The following is a 22,670-nucleotide window of genomic DNA, read 5'->3' on the forward strand; positions in this document are numbered from 1 at the left end:
TTGTATAAAACGTAGAAATAGTATGTTACATAAAGTAATATCCCACTAATGTTTACCCATCAAAAATATATGACAGCTGGGACCAGACCTTAGAGAAAAACATATGGAATTTAATTTCAGACTATGAGATGGAGAATTGTTGAAAGGTTTCTGAGATACGTGTTGGCTTTGATGAGCTGCTGTAATTTATATTGCATTTCATTTGGGGCTTCTCAGATTCAAAATTGACTCCTTATTGAAGTTTTTTTGTATGAATGACATCCTTTCTGGAGCATCCATTCGCTAACATTTAATTAATGTGTCCTTTTGGCACTTAAAATATCATCTGAATAGGTTTTTGTGTGGGGAAAGGATGAGTAGTTTAAACCAAAGAGGAACAAAGATAAACACTGGGCTCATTTTCATCATACTGCCAAGAGACACAACTATAGACAAGCATCCGCTGTTTTGATAAGCAAGAAATGCATCTCAAATCCCATCCAGGGTGCTGATAATTCCACCCTTAATATATTTGCAAACGCACTGTCATCAAATCAAACTCCTTGCCTCATGCTGATGCTACATCACTTGGAAATTGTGCAGGGGACCTGAATCTGGGAAATATAATTTCCCAGTTGCTTACCTTGTGAAAAACCCTATTTTTAATATCAACTGGATATGAACTAGAATGATTGTGACAACTTCATCTCTAATGCAACAAGAGTTGTGGTTATTTTACAGTGTTTTGCTTATAGAAAAAGACAGAAATACCAGATAGAGAAACACATACTTCATGAATGTGATGCTGATGATTTTGAGTAGACAATCCATCTTCTGGCTGCATTCAGAATGCAGAAATACTGACCAGCATGCAAAATATTTTCACTTTTAGGGATATTTGGTTCAATAAAATCCTAGTGTATACAAATTCTCATTATACAGTTCAGTGCAATTCATTTAAGTGAACGTTTTGAGTATTTTCCATATGCAAAGTAGTCTGCAATTTACAAGTTCTTATTTCTTTCTCTTTGAGTATAATAATATGTAGTGTTGAAGTACATGGTATATACAGATGGAAATACTGCCATTCAAATAAAAAATAATTTGTCAAGTGTGATATTTTTATTGCCTCTTTTTTAAAAGCCAATGAGTGTCCTCTGTATTGTATGTTCCATCCTAAACCACCAAAAGAAGTAAGATAACTTACCAAAAAAACATGATCCATTTAAACATATTTATAGCATCCACTATGAACAAGAGAATATTTCAAACTGACCAGTGGCAGTATTTGTCTCTTTAATATTTTTTAGTATTTTCACCCTGTCCTGTATTTTATTTAGAAATTACTTACTTCCAAGTTTACGTTAATCTCAGGCATTTTGAAAATCACTAATCTAGGAAGATTAGCAGTAGTTTCTTTAGTACATTGTTAAAAATTCTGTTTAAGGGGCTGGCCCGGTGGCGTATCGGTTAAGTGCTCATGCTCCATTGCTGGTGGCCCCGGGTTCAGACCCTGGGCGCGCACCGAGGCACCACTTGTCAGGCCATGCTGTGGCGGTGTCGCATATAAAGTAGAGGAAGATAGACATAGATGTTAGCCCAGGGCCAGTCTTCCTCAGCAAAAAGAGGAGGATTGGCATGGATGTTAGCTCAGGGCTGATCGTCCTCACAAAAAAAATAAATAAACAAAAAAGGGGTCTTTCTCTATTAAAAAAAGAGATATAATTAATAATGTATTACAATTTAAAAAAAATTCTGTTTAAGAAAATTTTGTTCTGAGTGGTGAATATTTTTAATGTTAACAAATCATTAATAATGGGGAGATAGCAAATGACATTATTCTTCCTTTCAATAGGTCTGCAGTTTTCTATAGGTGACAATTTAGGCATTAGATACCCATTTGCCCAATGTAAGAAATAAAATGAAATCTTTCTACAAACGATTATGCTCTCTGGTTTCTCCTAGCTGAACTGGGGCCTCATCTCACTACTTTTTACCAACTGAGTGCTATTCCTGCTATTCCCAAAGTGTTCCCACTCTGCTACTAATGCCCCTATGTCTCAGGACACTGTGCATGCCTGGCATTTAACTGTGCTTGTTAGATAGAGCCTGGGAGACTGCAGCTCTCTCCTTACCCACTGCTGGTAGTTTTAGATTTTTTTCTCGGGAATTAAAACTAGATGTCCACCCTGGCTGAGTGATGTTCCACCTACCAGCCTGTTGACTGTTTTCTAGTCCACTCTGCACTTCCCGGAAGCTTAGCTAAAATCCTCAGTAAACAGTCATGAACTTCTGAGTCCCTGGCATGTGAGGCCTCTCAGGATGCAAGGCCAGTTTTAGAGTCTCATAGAGTCTTATCAAATTAGGCTCCAAGGCTATTCTTTACTAAATTAAAAATAGATTGCTCCTTTGGGGAACAACTAGAGCTATCTAAAAAGAAAGAAAGAAAACTAAAGGGAAAAGTGGATAAAAGGACTAAAGTTAAAACATGGGAATTCATGGCATACTTCTACCTTTGACCAACCGAGAGTAGCAGTATGTTATCCAAAACCAAATCTCTTACTGGGCTCAGACTGAATGGTATAAGAAGTAATTTTAGCTCCAAGTTAAAAAAATTAGATAGTTTAAATTCTCTAGAGGTGGGTACAAAATAATGAGAGTAGTTACCATAAAGTTCTCAGAACTTTTATTTTTTTGCTGAGGAACATTTGCTCTGAGCTAACATCTGCCCCAATGTTCCTCTATTTTGTATGTGGGTCGCTGCCACAGCATGGCCACCAATGAGTGGTGTAGGTCCATGCCTGGGAACTGAACCCCGGACCGCCAAAGCAGAGTGCCCTGAATTTAATCACTAGGCCACGGGGTCAGCCCCTCAAAACATTTTTCAATAAAAATAATGGAATCTTTCTGTAGGTTCAATGTGTTTATCTTGTTCATTGCTGTATCCTTGGCATCTAGAACATTGTCTGGCACACAGACATTGTAAATATTAGTTATATGAATATTAAATAAACTAATGAATTTCAGTGGAATGCTATAGGGCTATCTGCCTGGTACTTCTCTTCTAGCAACTGTTCTCTTTCACCTTCACATGGTTGGAACAACAGCAAACAAGTTAGTGGTGATCCAGACCCCTGGTCACAGCCGATTGGTTCAGGAGTAAATAACTCACCCAAACTGGGCTGATCAGAATGCTCTACTTCTTTTCTTTCTCAGCCCAGACAGAGTGAGTGGGACTGAGGTTCCAGTCTGACTGAATCTGAGCCAATGAATCCCTTCCCTGGGAATTGTGGCCTTGGAGAAAGAAGGCAATAGGGTCAATCTTCTGGGGATGGTTGCTTGTAAGATGTAAAATTCAGGAACTGTTGACAGCCTTGTTTCCCACATTAACAACACATGGAAAAAGATTCTTGATGATATTTCTACACTTGTAGAAGTGTAGAAGAAGCGTCTTGTCCTCAAGACCCAAATGCATTTATGTTCGTCAGTTGTGTGAGGCACTTGAGCATTTACAAAATAAAGTCTTCCATTTTCTTAAACCAGCTCAAGGTTTGTTTTTCTTGACCTGCTACTTGTAACTAAAAAAGTTCTAAATTCATTCCCCCTCCCTCCTTCCCTTCTTTATTTCCTTCCTTTTTCCCTTTAAAATTAGCCATTGGTACTTCTATTTTCTATCTAAACTGAATATTCTTTCAAAGAGAGATATTATTTCAAAATGGATAACCAACAACAAACTGTCAGTTCCCCAAAGACTGGCATCTCTGTTACGGGCATGCAGTGAACAGTCATGGATTGAGGAGAAGTTTTAGTCTCTCAAATGTGATTACCCATTTGCGTTGATACATGCTCAGGGGCTTAATATAGAAGATTAACATTATTAACAGATTTTTCTTTCTTAATAAGTTGTTTTCTTCCCACTGAGTCTAAATACTATATGTTCCTCGACAGCATGATTGATGTAATTATTATCTCTAAGTGGCAATTATTGAAGCAAGACAGAGCTCTATGCTTAGTCGGCAACCGCCAGGATGCTCCCGGGTCAAAATGTCTGAAAATCTCTAAGTTCAAAACACACTCAGGCTTTGTAGCACTGACCCTCTTTTCTGAACTCCAACCCTGGAGGTTATTTAATCTTAATAAAAATTATCTTTGCTGTTTGAGAATCCCAGCCTTTAAAATGATATTATGAAGACCTTTGAAAGAAAAAGAAAATGGAAGTTTATTTAAATGTAAGTGATTTAAAAAACTTGAACTAAATAAAGCACCAGTTAATACACATTATCATTGTAACATATTTATTAATGAGTTAATAATTGCTAATGCTGATAGTGCTTACTATGTGCCATTAATAAGAACTTTATAAATATTGATTTATTTATTTCTCATACGATTATCTGAGGTAAGTATCATTATAATCCCTTTTTATAGTTAAGAAATCTTCAAAGCAGAGAAGTTAAACAACTTGCCAGTTTCACTGGTAATCTATTGGTCACAATTGGTTGGGGTTCTTGCGGACTCAGACGCTAGGTTTCTACACACCCGTACTTAGATGTAAGAGACTGAACTGACTGAATTAAACCCTCCAAATATCCTTCTAGAATCAACAATTCTTCCTTCAGGTGATTGCTTTTCTTTGGTATATCCTGGTAAGAGTTCAGACTATATAAAAATATTAAGAATGGATCTGAAGGATTCACAGAGAAAAAATAAAAAATATCCTAGCCTTAATTAAGAAGGTAAGTCAAGAAAAATGTCCTTTGGGTCTTAATTTGATAAACAATTATTTCACTTACCTTTAGGGGAATGAGTGTGCCCTAAGACAACAAAGATGAACTTTGGAATCAGAAAACCTAGATTCTAGTTTGGTTATACCACTGCCTATCCATATGAGCTTGAGCACGGAACATCGCATTTCCAACATTAGAAGACTCACCTTTAAAATGAAAGTAATGATTCATGCCTTGCTGCCTTTAAATGTCTTTTCAAAGGGACAAAAAGACCATTCATACTTTATATGACCAAGATACTTTATAAATTGTGAAGTACAAAAGTGCATTACAAAACTAAGGCCTTATTAAATTGAAGTTATAAGCTTTGAAATATTAAGTTTCAGATTTGCCAGTTAACCCCACCCAAACCCACTATGTAATGTTGTCTTTATTTACATTGACAAAGTATTTATTTGCTTGAAAAGATCCCATTGAAATGTGTCATGTTAGATTTAAAATGTCTTTTACTACTCAAATAGTTATTCCAGTAGTCACAAAGACTTAAGTATAGGTTAAAATTCAAGTTTAAAGAAGTCTAAGTGTGCTTATTGGTATTCTGAAGATTTTCTCTTATTTTAATTATAAGTAATATTAATAGAATTACATCTTAATTGTTTTCATATAGCATGGATCAAGAATAGTGTCATCAGGCAACTGCCTCTCACATTTACTGCAGAACAAAGGTGGAAGCAAAAAGGTGGTGGAACCATTAAAATATTCAGTCTATTAATTTCTTTATTCGTCTGAGTTGTATAACCAATCAGAAGCTGATGTAGTGAGAGGGAGTCTTTCTTCAGAAATGTATATAGCTTTCCTTAAGAATGTTGACATTCATTAATATGTTTACAGATCTCTCATTTATGACTTCTTAGAAACATTTTTTTAAACAGATTCAGTTATACCAAAAATATAACAGCTTATTTTTTTTTTTTTAATAGAAGACCCTCATCAGTGCAGAGGGCTTCTCATTTTTTTTTTTTTTTTTTTTTGGTGAGGAAGATCAGCCCTGAGCTAACATCCGTGCTAATCCTCCTTTTTTTGCTGAGGAAGACTGGCTCTGAGCTAACATCTATTGCCAATCCTCCTCCTTTTTTTTTCCCCCAAAGCCCCAGTAGATAGTTGAATGTCATAGTTGCACACCCTTCTAGTTGCTGTACGTGGGATGCGGCCTCAGCATGGCCGGAGAAGCGGTGCATCTGTGTGCGCCCGGGATCCGAACTCGGGCTGCCAGTAGCGGAGCTCGCGCACTTAACCGCTAAGCCACGGGGCGGGCCCTGCTTATTTGGTTTTAAAAGTTACGCAAGCACAGCTCTAAGGGGATCATCAACTGAGCATTGAATACTTTCTCATTCACAGAGCTTGCCCCTCAGAGTGAAGGCATAGGACAAGTAAATTATACCATTACATTTGAAGAGGATTTTGCAAAGTCTAATTGTTTTTTCTCTGATAATTCTATGAGGTACCATGAGAAGATGCCCATTTTTCAGAAATAGGATGTAAGAACTACTATAGACGAGAGAGTAAGGGAAGGAAACAACTTTGAAACATATTTCCTATCAGTGTTGAGTTTATTTGCATCACCATATGTGTCTTTACTGACAGAAGGTGAACTGAAGTGGAGAGAAAATGTTGGGACTTTTAAAAGCAATTTAAAAGCAACTCTTCTTAGTGTGGTGAACTTAGAAGTTGAGAAAAAATAATATCTACTAACTCAAGAAGGGCCTTCACAAATCTTTTAAGGCAATAAACTTTCTCCATGAAATATCCACTCTGCCTGTGCCACCCACTCTCAATTGAGTCATCCTGTCTTCTGCTTTAACTTCTATGTCAGATGTTTGAAAGAATTTAAGCATCTGACTTCAGAAAGTACACGGTGTTCCTCACAAGCTCATGGATTCCATGGAAACTAAACACAAGCTTGTTTAAAGGAGTTTTTTTTTTTTTTTTTTGGAGTTTTTTTAAAAAATATGTAAACAATAAATTTGCTGTTAGAAAACTTCATTTTATTTTATATTAAGCTTGGTCAATTTTCTCCAGCTGCTTTCTCAGTAAATGAATTTGGAAATTTCCACTGCAAGAGTTTTCATTTAGGACTCAGAGAAGAAAAAAGTCAGTAGTATTATCTTGTCTCTACCACTTACTAACTGGGTGATTTTGCCCAAATTACTTAACTTCTCTGGGCCTCAATTTCTCCATGGATAAAACTAGCATATGGTACCCAGCTCACAGATTGATTGGAAAGAATGATCAATTTATATAAGTAAAATTCGTAGAACAGTACCTGCCAAATAGAAAGTGCTCGATAAATTTAGCTATTGCTCCTATCAGATGCATGCCCTCATCGTGCACACGAGATAGCTGAAATCCAAAGATATACCCGCCTCACTCAAGAGTACTCAGCAGTGCCCGGAGGAGGGAGCCTCTTAGCTAGTCTTGCTCAACTTCATTCTTCCTTGAATCACTAACAACCAGCTCCTCCTTTGTGTTACAGTTTTCTTGTACACAACTCTGTAACAGTCTTTACACATTGGATTTTGATTATATGTTTCTAACTTGACCCCCACGTCTCCTCACTCCAGCTATGCATGAGATCATTGAAGCAGGAAAAATATGTCTTTATCCTTAGCACAGTGGCCTGAACATGCTAGTAGCCCAATAAATATTTGTTGAATGAGTGAGTAAGTGAAGGAATGAATGTATAGATAAGAGATTTTATTGAGGAAACCGATCTTTTAAGTATACTCCAAGTGAAATGATACAGGCTCTTGCTGTCAGTCTTTTGTAGTTGTTCCTAATATAGTTCAAACCAATTCTGAAAGGGTAGAAAGACAATTTCTGTAACATTGTCACTCCTCTTGAATAAATGATGCAATTTCTGAGTAAAGCAATTCAATTCCTCTTAGTTGTTGCGAATATTGATGATCTGATTACAAGTGTGTCTTGCCTGAAGTAGCAACTTGCTTTCAGGTGTTGCTACAATAAAGAAATTGAGATCAACACCATATTGATTCTGCTGCATATTGAATAAAGTTCTTAAGCATCTGCTTCCAGCCCCTAACCAAAGTGACGCCCAAGGACTGTTCAGCTTGGCAAAACTATTCACTAATTATGAAGTAGATTTTGGCCTTGTAGGCTGAGCATAAAAAATGACAAGCTGCTAATTATCTCTGAGGAAAACAAATAAAATTAAAGAAGGCCATTGAAGGCATAAATAGGAAAAAAAAGTGTGAGGAAGATGAAAAGTGAGTAGTTTTTAACCTTCACAACTCAATTGATGTAGATTTTTTATGCCTATCTAGTTTGTTATGTCTAAGGAAAAAAGAACAATTAGTCTGGTAAAGATGAAAGTTTGTTATCATGGGGTCTCCTGTTAATTAAATGACAAGTGGAGAAAATGTTAGGAAGAGAGTAATGGGGGAGATATTCCAAAAGAAGAAGAAATAAAGTTAACTGGCTAGAATAAATGTGAAAATGGAAAAACTGGAAAAGATATTAAATAAGTCAGTGAGAATATATTTCCTACCGTTCTTTTTGCCCACTGCATAAACAAGAAAGAAATATGTTGGTAGAGGTCTTCATTATGAGCACTCCACCCCTTACTGCCTGAATTGTTTTGCTTTCTTTCATGTGGCTCGATCTGAAAGTATAGCTAAGGTGGAGAATCCCTTTTTTTCCCCTCTGTATGGACTAGAGACCTCATCTTTCAAACCACTTGGAAGTAGAGAGAGAGAAAGAGATTATTAAATAAAATAGAATAGAAAAAAATTGACATTGCTATTCACCAAATCTGTTTAAGCACCTCCTCTATACAGGCATCAAGGAAACACAGATGGATGACAAGTGTCTTTCCATTCACCGTTTGTGATCTCATATTTTGACAGATTTAATGTGGTAACCAACAGGATAAATTATTCATTCTGTGAAGCTGAGCTGGTCACTTTTATAAACCGAGTTAAACATTTAGAATTGCTTGGAAATGATAAAAAAATTTTTTCAAATTAGCCATAGATTAGGAAATAGGAATCCATATTTTTCTCAACTTTTTAATATTTCCTGGCTTTTACATTTTTTTGTTAAACTTTGTTCCTTCTGATAGCTCCACTCTGTGTCCTTTCTGAAGAAAAATATACCCATTAAGTGATAAATCTTGAAATAAGGAAAGAAAAATCTAAAATCCAGCATAACAGGTGAGAAGAATAACCCATTATCATGACGAAGAGAAATAGGTTTATTTTAGTTACAAATTCCTAATGATCTCTCAAATGTCGTGCTAATGACTCAGTGCTTATTCACCCATCAGACAAAACACCCCATACTTAGAAACCTTCAAGGCTACATTAGATCCTCACTTGTCTGAAGGTCACCTATAATTATTCACTCACCTACCTCACAGGGGCACTGGATGGAATGACTAATGTATCATTGATAACTACTTTAAATGGTACATATTAACAGCCAGATTCACATCTTGTATTCCTTTATGGAAAGTCATTGAAAAGGTAGGATAATGAAATAGTCTTTGGAGACTTTCAGCAAAAGAACCTGTCTGAATAGATGAGAAATCATTTTTAAAGCCAAGCTCCCAAGAAAGGACTACAGCTGCTATAAAGCGTTGGTCTCCAATGGTATCTTAACAAACACTCTCAACATCTATTACATTACATCACTGCTGCCATCTGTACACAACACGATTTTTTGGTGAGAAGCAAATGTGATCAGAGGCAGCTCTTGAGAGGATTATGATTTTATTTTAAACGGATGTGTTTTAGTATTTCGGTCTTTAGCACAAACCACTATTGTATTTTAAGACAGAGTTGCTTCTTTTAAAAGTGAAACAAATTTTGAAGTTGTGACTTAAATGTTCATTGTGTTCTCTCAGTAAACTCTGTGAAAACACACTTCGAATATCCCATTTATTTTTCTGCATTTAAGGAAACCAATTATAGCTTAAATCTATGTGGAATCACGCATTTTAAATCGCTCATGCTCATTCTTGTAAGTTAATAGGAAAAGAGTATTTATATAATTGGAGAAAAATATTCTCTGCAATTTCTAAGGTGAAGAGACAAGTTATGAGCTCAGAGTTAATTAAACATGAAGCCAACGTATTCTGGATCATGGGGTGGTATGGCTCATAAGGAACGAGAACAAGAAAGAATACTAGTTCCAAAGCGTCAGGGTGTCTTTGGAGGGAAAAGAGGCTGTAGTATCAAGTTCCTGGTCAAATACGGAATCTCTGCAAAGTAGTGTAAACTCACCAACATTTTGATTCAGCATTCACCTAATCGGCTCTAAAAGCAAGTAATATATGATGGCAAGATTCCTTATGAGTTCGAGTGGTAAGTATAAAATGGATGGGGAAAGGTGGAGTGCTAATAAGTGTACAAAAGTCTGACAGGCAGAATGTGCCCATTTCCCCCAAATATGTCCATCACCTAATCCCTGAGAACTATGGATATCTTATGTTTCATATCAAAAGGGACTTTGCAGATGTGGTTAAAATAGGGAGATTATTTTGGATTAGCTGGGCCCAATCTAATCAAACAAACTCTTAAAAGCAGAGAACTTCCTCCAGCTGGAGGCAGAAGACATGCATCAAACAGGGGAAATCAGAGGGAGTGGAAGCATGAGAAAGACTCGTACTTGCTGGTTCGAAGATGGAGGGGGTAAGATGACAAAGAAGGCAGGTGGTCTTGAGGAGCTAAGAGAGGTTCTGGGCTGACAGCCAACAGGGAAATGGGGACCTTAAGCATATATCTGCAAAGAACTGAAATCTGACATTAACTTAAATGTGCTTGGTTGTGGATTCCCCTCCCAAACCTCCAAATAAATATGAGCTGACATACTGATTTTGCCATATGGGGCCCAAAGCAGAGGAACCAGCTGATTCCACCCAGACTTCTAACCTACAGAAGTGTGAGATAATAAGTTTGTGTTGTTTTTAGCTACTAAATTTGTTGCAGTTTGTTACAGTAGTAATATAAAACTAGTGTAAGAAGGTAATTGTTATACCTGATCACATATTTACTTTGGGAACTAAGCAATATCGGTTATGCTCTTGCAACTCAGCTTGTACATGGGTTCTGGAGATATCTTTTCACTGAGCACACCTTTTTGAAAGGCACTGTGCTGGATGCTGATGGGAATGTAAGTACTGAAAAGACAATGTCCATGTACTCTAGGGAAAGACCAACGGAGAGACCACCTAATCACACAACTAACTCTAACCCATCAGAATGATAAAAGCTATTAATAGAGGTTCAGACAAAATGCTGTGAGAACAAGTCAGGTAACTCTCTGAGGAAACGTGGAAGGTGCCACAAGGGTGTTAATAGAGTTGAGTCCAGTGGGAAGAGGGTCTTGGAATTGTTTGGGAATCTCATTGTTGCCACATCATCTAGACACTATCACATGTAATGAGGTACCCCAATGTGCAGTGCATTCTGTACAGTTCTGATGCTCAAGGGCTCATCCTGAGCCACATGGATACAAGAAAACTCAGCAGATTCTAGAGGAAGCTGGGACTATTCCAATACATGCAGCCTCAGAGTTTTGGCTGTAAAAAAGTTAAAAATCAAATTTGCAGCTTGCTCTGGCAATTGGGGATTTGAAGTTCTCTGACATAATTCAGGAATGTAACTTAAAGTACCTACAAAATTGTTCTTAATTCTCATTATTTTTCAGAATTAACCATGGATTTTAAAAGAAAAATAGGGTTGTCCTATCCCTATCCCAAAATTATAGAATCAGAATTTCCACGTGTGAGGCTTGGGACATATATATTTTTTTGAATTCCTCAAGTGAATAAACTTTATATTTCTGTGAACTCCTCCAGGAATATTGGTTCCACAGCTAAATTTTTGATGAAGGTAGCAATGAATTCAAGGTTACCTAATGTGACAAAAAATCAGAACTCCACATCTACTATGCTTGTCAAGCAAGAACCCAGGGGAAGGCAGGGGCGCCATCCTCTTGTGAGCTTATTCCAGGACTCCTGTAGTAAACTCACCTGTGTGCATGGTTGCAGAGGAACTAGAGTGGGCAGCTGCAAAATTTCCTCACCAAAAATTCTGGTTTCACTTCAACATACAGAAAAACTATTGCTCAAAACTCCAAAGCTTCAACTTAGAAATGTGATTCTCATAAACTTTGCCTGGAAAGAAAACATGTAAAGCACATACTGCCATTACCCAGCACGGCTATAGACAAATATCCATACTGAATTCATAGAAGGGAAAATCCTTTGGGAAAAGTGAAACCGAGAATAAACATCTAGATAGCTAAATGTAATAAACTTCTGTTGTGAATGTTTGAATGTAGGCTAATTACATATTTCAGAGCTTCTGATTTTGATTTTTTGGTAGTGAACTCCATAATTTTGGACCTTTTATTTAGAAAAAGAAACAAAATATAGTCAAGAGCTATTCCACTGCTGGGTATTTATCCAAAGAACATGAAAACACGAATGCGTAAAGATACATGCACCCCTGTGTTCATTACAGAGTTATTCACAATAGCTAAGACTTGGAAACAACCTAGGTGCCCAACAAGGAACGAATGGATAAAGAATATGCAGTATATATACACAATGGAATACTCCTCAGCCATAAGAAATGATGAAATCAAGCCAGTTGTGACAACATAGATGGACATTGAGGGTACCACGCTAAGCAAAATAAGTCAGAGGGAGAAGGTCAAATACCGTATGATCTCACTCATAAGTAAGAAGATAAAAACAACAGCAAACAATCATGTAAAGAAAGAGATTGGTTTGGTGGTTACCTGAGGGGAAGGGGGGAGGGAGGGGGATGAAAGAGATGATTAGGCATGCATGTGTGGTGATGGATTGTAATTAGTCTTTGGGTGGTGAACATCATGTAATCTGTACAGAAATCGAAATATAATGATGTACACCTGAAATTTATATAATGTTATAAACCAATGTTACCACAACAATAAAAAAAAAGCTCAACAACAACAATAACAAAAAAGAGCATTACAGAGCTAACTAAAGTCTGCTTGTTCCTCTAGGAGAATATTGAACAGAGCAAAACATACATGCAATTTATCCAAGAGGAAATTTGGTTTAATTTAGAGAATATTCAATAAAGTATTATCTCCGAAATTTGAGTGTGCATATGTGTGTTGCAAAGGTGGGGGCAAGTTGAGTATTCACCCTCCTTATAAAGTATAAGTCATTTTCTCCTGGTCCTTTCTCTCAATCAGCTTTGAAGAGTTGCTGTTTGTTTATGGTTTGAAGGTGGAATTGTCACTCTTTACAGCAGAACTACTGAGATATGAAGGTCTAGAAAATTCCAGTAGATAGTTTCAAATATTGCCACTCAGGCTAAGCATATTGTCATCATTTGTGTGAAAGGCTTTCTTCTAAAAATTAATGAACACTTCATAAGAAAAAAACCTCACTAGCTTTCTAAGCAACCCATAGGTGAGTGATGACACTCTCAGAAATATGCTCTACATACCCCTGGTAATCACTTACAATAATGTATAGAAACTTTTAATAAAGATTTATGTCTAAGGAAAATGTTTCTGAGGGAGAAGAAAGACAAAAAGTGGTGAGGTGGAGTTGTTTTCAATGACTGATGGTCATAACCAGAGATATTTGAAGTCAATTCCTGATATAGAAAGAGATAAAGATTTTGCTCTCTTGATAGCAAAAGAGATTAGGAGCAAGGATAGATACAGAGGCTGTGCACAAAATACATCTAATGTTATATAATTTTATATTAGAAAAATAATTATTATTCTCATGATATAAGCTACGTAAAATGAAGATGGACAGAATCCTGCCTGGTGGAACGTGTGTATTAGAATCTGGAGGAAGAGAATTCAAGGTCAGGCTGTGAAAAAGCTGAACAGATATGGTTGAATCATGGGAAATTAATTGGGGAGCACTTCAGCCAAGGAAATTAAATGGATAAAGAACAATTCAGATAGTAAGATGAGTTAGAAATAGGTTTTTCTAAGGAGAATGCCAGGTGGTATATCTGCTTTTTTATGTAGTTGAATAGATCCAATTTGTTCATCTTGGCTCATTAAAGAAGCCGCTCCTCATTAATACGAGTAAATAAGACTACGAGCCTTTGGCTTTATTAGGGAGTGTAAGCAGTGGATTTTATGTCAGGAAAGCATTGAACTTCAGAATCTTGAGGCTTTCTGCGAACTCTAGAATAATATAAATGCTTCAAAAAAGACAAGTTCTTGTCACATAGCAGGACCTTTTGAGAAGAGATAACTTTCAAACATGGTAAAGCTATAATTGACAGCAACTATACACTAAAAGTCAAAGCATACTAAAATACTATAATGAGAAACTTGTCTAACACCTGGAATTTTAATGTACGTCATAAACAGGTGGAGCTTCTTTTCTAAGATTTAGTATTTATGATAATGCTTATGATATCTGTTACTTCATACAGATAGAACAAGCACATTATTTGTATTTGAGAATATCAGAGAATAGGAAATGTTATTTTAGATATAATTAATAAAAAGTGTCAAAAAAATAGGTGAAGGTCTCTACGAAGTTTACTCTGAAAAATAATGAGCATTCAGAATAATAATTTAGTGCATAAAAAGTATAACAAAGATGCATGTTTTTAAAACATTGGTATTAGGAGATAAGATATACAAAAAAAATAAAAAAGTATTGCTAGGGGCCAGCCTGGTGGCACAAGTGGTTAAGTGTGTGTGCTCCTCTGCAGTGGCCCAGGGTTTGCCGGTTCGGATCCCAGGGGTGCACCAACACAACGCTTGTTAAGCTGTGCTGTGGCGGCATCCCATATAAAGTAGAGGAAGATGGACATGGATGTTAGCCCAGGGCCAGTCTTCCTCAGCTAAAAAAGAGAAGGATTGTCATTGGATGTTAGCTCAGGGCTGGTCCTCCTCACAAAAAAAAAAAAAAAAAAAAAGTATTGCTACATGATTTGAATGGGGCTTGATAATTGTGTAATTTCTATAGGCCAAATGTGTTCTGTTGGCATCACATTTTAATATTTCTTGATATTTAATCCAATTATTCATTTAAAAATATGTATCATGGGTACGTTAAAGTAGACTAAGTTCTTTAATAATATATTACTTTTTAAGCTGGGTTTGTGTCCTATAGTGCCTATAATTGGTTTAACTCATTAAAAACAAAGCAATTATTTTCAATCTCATTTTGACAAGTGAAATTCTGAAATCTGTTTACAGCCAATGGATTCAATGCCTTGAGTTAAAGTAGATACAGAAACAAGCTAAAATCACAATGTCGTCCAGTTATTTTGTAGGAGGGTAAAAAGCTTAAATGTGCTCCATCCAGTGTCAATTGCATATCCATCTTGGAAACTAAGTGTTCTGCCAGGAGAGCCGGCATTCACATTCACAAAAGAAACACAGTTTTTGCTTTGCTTCGCTATACTTACTTTGAAAATGCACACCAGAAGAGGTTCAGCAATTCCACTCAGTACGAGGCTACATGTGCTTCAATAAATCAAACACTTGGTGAGAATCTTAGTTTGAATATGTTAACCTTGTGAAATAACAAGTCATGAAGGCCTTGAAAAACTGTCTAAAAATAAAAGAGGAGAAGCAAATATAATTTTTCCTTTATTTCAAGCTCTGAAGTCCATATCTATCAAATACTAAAACAGCATTACTTTAAAATGTTCAGATGAAAAAAGCAGACTATATGTTCTTACTTAATTGCCATTCGTTATATAACACAGCCACATGTTCACAACATATCAAGTCCATTTTAGTATTATTCCTAAACACTTTTCCTCCTACGTAAACAAGATAAAAATAATGAAATAGTTTGCTGTCTTCCATATTTTTTCTGCAGCCTTGTAATATTCATTAGGAAGTCTCTATTTCATAATCTGTGGAAAATATGAAGTTAATACACATACAATTTAACAGTGATCCATTCTGGTCTAGTGACTGCAATTGGAGGGAGTTGGTTCAGAAAAGTTGTCTTACTGGCAAGGCCCAATTAGGAAAATAGGATGATGATATTTTCTAGGCGCTATTCGGTGGTGAGCATTCAATGATAAATAAAAATATATTATCTTTGGTTCTAAGGTGGGTTTGGTTTGGTTGGTGGAAAAATTCCCAGGATGCCAAAATCATAACATAACTTTTGTCTGACTTTTCAGATCTTTAATGGTGGGAGCACTTGGAGTACTAGTGGTCCAGGGTGAAATGGGTTTCCCCATCAACAACGAACCCAGAACTTTTAACATGCCAGAGGAGCAGACATGATCCGGCGTTGCTAAGAGTGAGAAAGCAGGCTAGCAGCAGTAAAGCCAAAGGCATCTAGACCATCAAGAATTGAGAAGAGACTATCTTAGAGAGGATTATCAGAACATGGCACCTTGTAATTTTCCTTTGGAAGACCTATCATACCTGTAATTTCTTGATAATGAATGTCCTCCTCAATAAACGGTTAACTGAATGAATGTTGGAAATATTGGAGTCCGTTTTGTTCACTGCAGTTTTTCAAAGCCTTGGGGAGTACTTGACATGTAGTAGGTGCTTAATAAGTATTGATTTATAAATTGGCTGAGAAGCTTCTTCCCAGTAAAGTTGGGGCTCAAGGAAATTGGGAAGTGACTCAACTGCCAAAGACTGCCCTTTTACCAATCAAAGGGGACTAAGACAAAGGCATTTGAATTGAATACAAAGGTGTAGTTGTTGAACCCAAATTATCCTTTTTCTTGTTACTGCCTCTCTGATGCAATGTATTCTTAGTTTTGTTAGGTACATAAAAAGTCAGCAATTTTGAAACCCTTGAGATCATCTCTAAGTAGATATTTCTAGGGTTGCCATGGCAGGCAGCACAACATGCTGATTGGACAAGATTATATTCTTTGCGCTCCTTTTAAAAAAAACCTTCAATGAATAAGAATAAAATATTTTTTCTGTGCAATAAAGAGTATCATTTAATCATAATTTTTACTCTGCGTCCTCATTTTTGTTTCAATCCACTGAGTAGACAAAATCCAAAAGTCATTTCAATGTAATTCATTTTTATCACAGATTCCAGTCACTGATTCAACAATTATTTATGAAGTATCCAAAATGTACCAGGCACTATTCTGGCCATGAAGTTACAGCATTGAACAGGACAAATTTCCTTCTTTATGAATCTTAAATTCTATTAGAATAAATTAACAAGCAAACACGTATTTTGTGTGTGTGTGTCTTTGTGTGTGTGTGTAGTCTGAAAATGTTAACTACTATAAAAAATAAAGCAGACAATAAAGGGATTGTTCATGACTGGGGATGGAGGAGTACTTTAAATAAAGCAGTCAAAAAAGGAGATGACATTTTAGTGACTCAGTGACTCAGATGATAGGAAGGAGAAAAATCATGTGAGGATCTAGCAAGGAGCATTTCACGGGGGTCACTATAAACGCCCTGAGGTGGAGATGAGTTTGGCCCATTTAAGAAGCATCAACAATATCCATGTTGTTGGAATGGGTGACTGAGTGAGTGAAAAAGTACTAGGAATCATTAAATGTAGGGCTTATACTCAATGCCCAAGACTTCCTGCGTTATCTATAGTGTGATGGGAAGCCATTGAGGGATTTGGTTTGATGGTGAATGGCAGATATAGAGTCTTGAAGAAGAATAACATCATATTTTCTTTTTTAACATTCCTTTAACTGCTTTGTGGAAAATATACTATGGGAGTTAAGAATGAAATAGGAAGACCAATTAGAAGACTAATGTATTAGCCCAGGCAAGAGATAATTGTTGCTCAGGCTAAGATTCTGACAGTATAGATGGTAAAAAGAAAATTGGATTTTGCTGTGTTTAGATGATAAAGCCCACAAATCTTGCTGACTGACTGGATAAGGGGAGTTAAGGAAAGCAAGTAATCGAAAGAAATACTTAATGTTTTTGCCTGAGCAACTGGATATGTGGTTGTGCCTTTTAGTAAGATAGGGAAGAGTTAGGAGAATCAGATTTGGGCATGAAAATGGGTAGTAATCAGAAATTCTGTTTAGATATAATGTGAAGGATTTTTCAGATATGTAGTTCAGGGATGATGATAAAGGTTTGTGAGTTGGTGTAAAATTATACTGCATTCAAAGCCATAGAAGTGGATGGGATTGCTCTGGGATGTATTGATAAGTAGAGAGATGGAGAGAGCCTTGGAGGTGACAGTCAAGGACAATAGACAGAGAACAAATGGTGGGAAAAATAAATTGGAGCTCTTGTGTAGTTGAAGAATTATTACAGTGGAATTCAGAGAGAAAATAACCTAGGAAAAATATGAGATGGTAGCAAGAATTCAGAAGCTTGAATTTGAGCATTTAGAAGTGGGGCCATTGTTGGTGACGGCAAATTTTAATGTATGACCATAGGATTGGATATCTGAATTGGGGTAGAGGAAAGGATGATTGGTGATATAGTCAAAGAACTGAAGCCAGTATTAGATGAATCACCTCTGTGATTCTTGAAATTTCTAAGAATGATGCCAGGAGTCCTCTGTAGAGGAAGAGAGTGAGCCAGTTGCCCAGACATTCAATGAATGAGGAGAGTAATGGTGAGGCAGTGGATGACTGAACAAGGAAGCATAGTGGGTGGCATAGCGTGATGGCATGCACTTCTTTGACACTGTGTTGATTGACAGGTAGTGAGGAAATCTACTGAGAGCTGAAAATCAAGGAGCGCACCTCCAGGCTTCATGATACATGGGGTATGGGAGCAGAGATGCCTCCACTTGAGAGCAGGAGAAGCTGTAGTCTTCAGAGATAACCAAGTTTCAATAACAGATGGAAGGTGACAGGAATCTTCAAACATGTCGTTGAGGCCATGTGAACTTTGTTGTTCACAGAAAATGAGCTCTAGAGGGCATAGTAGAGAACTCATTTTTGTAGACTTGGAATATTCAAATAATAATAAAAATCACAATTATATTATGATAATGTTATCCATGAATATGCAGTGGGTGCTTACTATGCACCAGGAACCATGATAGGTGTCCTGCACATATTATCTAAATTTTTCTTACAACATCCTATTAACTGGTCCTATTATCCGTATTTTATGGATGTAAAAAGTTAAGTAACCTCCTTAAAATAACTTAACTAGGATTTGAACCCATAGCTCTCTGACTCAATGACTAGATTTCTAAAAATTGCCTTGTTTTTCATTACAATGAATTCCTCCTTTTTCTGGATCTCAAAGCTACAGTCATTGAGAGTCTGAGGTTTTTCAGTTTAAATTTATAATTTATTAATTTATTCATGGAACAAATACTTATTAAGTCCTCATATGTTAGTCACTGTGCCAGGCACAGTGGAAAGCAAGACTGGTATAGTTCCTTGCATATTAGAATGCAGAGCCCGATGGGAAAACAGACACTAAACAAATAATTGCACTTTTTTTAAAATTTAAAGTACAATTGTGAGGGGGCTGGCCCGGTGGCGTAGCAGTTAAGTGCCCGCGCTCTGCTGCCGGGGCCCAGGGTTTGGATCCTGGCGCGCACCGTGCCCCGACGCACTGCTTGTCAAGACATGCTGTGGCGGCGTCCCATATAAAGTAGAGAAAGATGGGCACGATGTTAGCCCAGGGCCAGTCTTCCTCAGCAAAAAGAGGAGAATTGGCATCGGATGTTAGCTCAGGGCTGATCTTCCTCCCCCCAAAAAAATAAACAAATAAATAAATAAATAAATAAATAAATAAGTACAATTATGGGAACTGCTTTGAATGAAAAGAACAAGTCCCAACAAGAATTTATAATAGAGGGATGCAGGTATCCTAAGATAACTACTTCCATAGAGCTGCATGCCATGTGCAGTTACTCTCAATGGTGTGTGTGCTAAAAAGAAGATGAAATCTATTACCAAATTCATTTATCTCTGGTTAGGTCAAATTTATGCAGAACCAAAGCAAGGCAAGGGGTTGAACAATTACATAACTGATATGCATTTTAAAACTTCCTATCTTGATCCTGCAGGCCAGGAAACCCAATCCTCTCAGCTTTTGTAGCAGGTCAGACAATATAGGAAATAAGACCCAGGCCTTCTGGCCCCTAATCCAGTTTATATCCCCTAGACCACAGACCATTTCAGGATTAATTTTATGATCCAACAATTCCGAATAAATCCTTGCATTATGCTCATTGCTCTGTTTTCTGAGTTAAAGGAAAAATCATTCTTCCATTAACTTCGGAGAGCAAAAAATTATCGTAAAATAGCCACATCCTCTCTTCCCAGCCTAATCTATCAGAAGGATCAAGGAATACCAGAAAACAGCTATCAAAAAGCTGCAAAAGACATGCAAATATTCTAGCCTAAGAGTAGGCCATTTTGTCCTGACAACTATGTTGACTCATCTTTAGAAATAAAGTGTGTAATTTAAAAAGACTTTAGTAAGTAATCAGCTGCTAAAATTTCTGGCCGGAACTCAAAGTTTGCTAGCTGCAGACTTATGGAGAGACCAGGTATCTTTACTAGTACCAGACTTCTTCCCAGCTTGTTCCCTGGACTCAGCTAGCCCATCAATTTTAGATGCCGTGGAGACCAGCACAACTAAAGCAATCCCCTTGCCTTTTAGTCACAGTCTTTTGGCAAAAGAATATAAAGGAGGCCAACCTTAAGAGTTATAGCTTCTATGTCTTAGCAGCCCCTTAATAAGTATGTATTCAGAGCACATTGACAATAGTGCGACTGACATTGTTACTAATATAGAACAAGTCAAAATACAAAGAATTTTAAATGGCTCACATTCTTTAAAAATGATTTTGGAACCGTTTCTTCTTCTAAACCAGAGTCTCCTGCTGCTCCTGTTGGTAGTGAGATCTCTCAAGTGCCAGACAATGGTGATCGTGATGAATGGTCTTCATAGTCAAAGGCGCCCTGAGTGAAAAGCAAAAGAATAAAAAGCTGGCCTCACTTGTGTGATGCTAGCCTTGGAGACAATAAATGTCTGTGCATGTACTTTTAGAACCAGATCTTTTAAGTTGATTGTTAAGCAGTTAACTGTTAATAATTTGAAATGTTCCATTCTTCGCTAGTGGTGAGTTTATGTCGAAAACTTTCCATGCAACTGTAAACCCAATGCTGCCTTCAGTTGATCTCAAATAATTTAATTACTGCTTTTTAACATGGAAGAGTTTAAGCTTTTAAAAGACTGAAAAATAGATATTTACAATAATCGTGGAAAGAATTATTCACTATAATTGAGGTTAATGTACAATTTACATACCATAATGTTTCTAGTTCTTAGTATGTCTTAATACGTAAAACTAAGAATGAGAATCGTTGTCCCACAAAACCAAAAATACAAATACTATTTTATTCTTTGGTTATGATTTGGAGGGTTGTTATATTTTGCTTTAAATGACTAGCTAGAGTTTCTTCAAGTCAAGTTTAAGAGGTACAGAGGCTAATCAGCAAAAAATTCAAAATGTTATTTTATTGGCAACCTAAATATGTTGTTATATTAAGTACCAAGGGAAAGAAACCTATATTAAGTTGTACATTAAAAAAAAAAAAAAAAGAACTGTTAAGCCAGCAACTCTTGCCCCTAAATCCCACTATAGTGTAAAATTGCATCAAAAGTATCATGGTATTACACCACTACCTACATCAATAAAATGCCAGTTTGACATATTATAAAGAAAAATCAGTTACATTTCAAGAAGCCCAACTCTCTAGAAAGAAAAGGAAGCGAGAGGTATATAGTATGCCTCATCCACAACAAATCTTCAGAGACCCCGGAGCCATATAATTCTGCTCTGCCACAGCAGTCTTTTTTTCAAAAGGAGTGGTTTCCGGCACAAGGAATCTTGCTTCCTTAGATGCTACGTTTTAACAGTGCGACGAGACAGAGAGGTAGCTCTGAGGAATAAATAGTGAAATTAGAACGGGATCATGGTCTTCCATACCATTTTATTCTCCCGTTCCCATCTTGTCTGCACACACATCTGGAATCTAACTTGTATTTCAATATTCATAAGTTTTTCACTTGGATAATAAAAACAGCCTTCTTTAAGAAGACCCTGTGACTGCCAACATTTGATCATTAAAAAACTAAAGTGTGGGATCTTTCAGTCTAGATTTATAGCCCCTGAAGTGCAAGCATACATGCCAACTGCAAATTTACTATTCATTGAAGCCCTGAAAGAATGAAGAGGTATAAATAATCAGACAACTCTAGATAGACAATAAATCTGCTTCTGGCTTTTTCTCTTTCTACTAAAGTTTTGTAAGGGAATCCAGGATACTGTGGGGGCATGTCCTTCACATTTGAAGTTGACAAGAAGAGGATAGCCATTCACTTCTAGAAAAGTCTGAGAAGAATATTAGAATACATAGGCTATTTCTCTAATTCAAGAGAAAATTTCTTATTAATTTTTAGGCTGTTTGATTTTGGGGCTTGGGACTCATCTTCCTGCTCAGTAGGTAATGACGTTCTCCTGACATAACATTTGATCCTTTCTAGTCACAGACACTTTGACCAGACATCTTATATTCTGTAGTCCTGCAGCTTTTCCATAGCCCTGATTGCTATCTTTGAGATGTAAAAACAAGTCAGGCTTCATCATTGATCTTAGCAAAACTTCTTCTACCTCTATTTCTATCAGGGTTCAGAAAAGAAACTTCATCCGTTGGGAGATAAAAACTGTCTTCATGGAAAAGTTAACTTTGAAGGTAGGCTTGGAAAAATGGCTGTAGCATTTCTTTGATAGAGCTGCGAAGGATGTTCCAGATGAAGGAGTGCGTGTGAAAAATGGTATTTTAGGTAAATTAGTTGAGTTGAACATTGGAGAGTTGTATGATAACAAGTTGAAGAGTGAGTTTGAGGCTTTACCATGGAGGGCCTTGAAAAACAGGAGGAGGAATTTATTCTTAATTCAATATGCAGTGGTGTGATGGTGCTGAGGTATTGAGCAATAACAAT

The sequence above is a fragment of the Ceratotherium simum genome, chromosome 2 (assembly GCF_057802395.1).
Source record: "Ceratotherium simum simum isolate JZ-2026a chromosome 2, ASM5780239v1, whole genome shotgun sequence".
NCBI classification, from domain to species: domain Eukaryota; kingdom Metazoa; phylum Chordata; class Mammalia; order Perissodactyla; family Rhinocerotidae; genus Ceratotherium; species Ceratotherium simum.